Source organism: Pseudopipra pipra, chromosome 14 (assembly GCF_036250125.1).
Source record: "Pseudopipra pipra isolate bDixPip1 chromosome 14, bDixPip1.hap1, whole genome shotgun sequence".
Classification (NCBI taxonomy): Eukaryota; Metazoa; Chordata; class Aves; order Passeriformes; family Pipridae; genus Pseudopipra; species Pseudopipra pipra.
The window spans coordinates 6,555,286-6,557,012 of record NC_087562.1 but is presented as its reverse complement, the minus strand read 5'-3'; positions in this window follow the sequence as shown (position 1 = coordinate 6,557,012).

Below are 1,727 nucleotides of genomic sequence, written 5' to 3'. Positions count from 1 at the left end.
TTCCCGTACCCCGGGAGAGGGAGAACCAGCGCTATCTGCGAGTGGGAGAGCGGGTCATTTATTAGATGAGCTCAGTCCAAAAGAGCTGCTCTGCAGCTCTGGAAATCGAGCTCGGTGTTTGTGAAAAGGCGGAGGAAAACTGGCAACGGCAAGTTCGTTTGCCCAGGAATTCCACAAACACACCAATCCCGGGGGAAGCTGCGCCCCGGGATGGGCGGGCGGGGAGGGGGGTGCTTGTTTTTTGGCTTTTGCCAAAATAGGACCAGGCTGAGGAGGGGGATGGAGAGTAAATCGGAGGGAAAATACGAGGCAGAGACGAGGGTGCCGTCCGAGTGAGAGCCGAGCTCAGCAGCGCCGGGAACAGCCTCAGACCCACCGCAGCCTTCCCCATCCCTCCATCCATCCCTCCATCCCTCACTGGCACCTCCTGCGCATCCAGCTCAGCCCCAGAAAGAGCGTGGAGTTAGGAGAAAAGAAGTTGAAATAGGAACAAAAAAACCCAAAAAATAAATAAAAAAACCCAACCCAAAACAAACAAACAAAACCAAACAAACAACTCCTCCAAAAAAAACAAACTTCCAAGAATAAATAAAGTATATTTAAAAAAAGAAAATAAAAAAGAATAATAAAGAAAAAAGAAAGAAAAGAAAGAGAAGAGAAGAGAAGAGAAGAGAAGAGAAGAGAAGAGAAGAGAAGAGAAGAGAAGAGAAGAGAAGAGAAGAGAAGAGAAGAGAAGAGAAGAGAAGAGAAGAGAAGAGAAGAGAAGAGAAGAGAAGAGAAGAGAAGAGAAGAGAAGAGAAGAGAAGAGAAGAGAAGAGAAAGAAAAAATAGAAAAGAAAAAAGAAACTAAGAAAAAAACAGGAAAAAAAGAAAGAAAGGGGAAAAAAGAGTAAAAAGCGGTTCAGCTTCTCCCTCTCTCCTTCCAGCAAGACCTTTACATAGTAAAATATTTCCTTGGGTGAGGGTTTTCCCCATCTCGTTTTACCCTCTGGATCCCTTTTGGTAAATCCCTGTAATGAGGTTCCCCCCACCCCCCGTTTGCCCTTTCGGAGGAATACGGGCACGGGCTCGCTGGAGGGTGATGGTTTGACTCGCTTTGACCATAATCCCTGTGACAGCGACACCGGGGCACTTAAAAACGATATAAAATCGGAATAAAACATAGATCGAAGCTGGAGCGCCCGGAAAACTGTCAGACAAAACACGCTGTAGCCAGAATGGGCTTTACCTTTATGAGACGCTACAAATTGCTGCTATGGACACTTTGGAGACCTTTGAAATCCCTTCATTAGTTATGTGATGCATTTGACATCCGAGCTCATTGTACCCCCGAGGCGTCCAAAACCTTGGAAATCAAGTTTTATTAACCTAATAAAATGCACGCACACAAAATTCGGGGGATAATTCAAGAATCAAGAAAGTCTAAATAAATCCTCTGACGAGTTGCTGGAGGTTTTTCAAGGCTGTATGAAATGGGAAGGAAACAAACTATTTGCTTGTCAGAATAGGATTTTTTTAGGCGTTTAGTTTTTTAGAGGGATTGCTTTATAAAAGAAATCGAGCATTCTTTTACACTTCTAACTGACAGGCTGTCTTCCATCCTTGTGCTCTATTTTCCCTGCATTATGCAATAACTCCGTCATTTTTAGGAACAAAGGGGAAATATAACCAGAAACATCTCAGCAAGCAGCGTGCATTTTCTGCCCACTAGCAGAGCGGTCTGCATG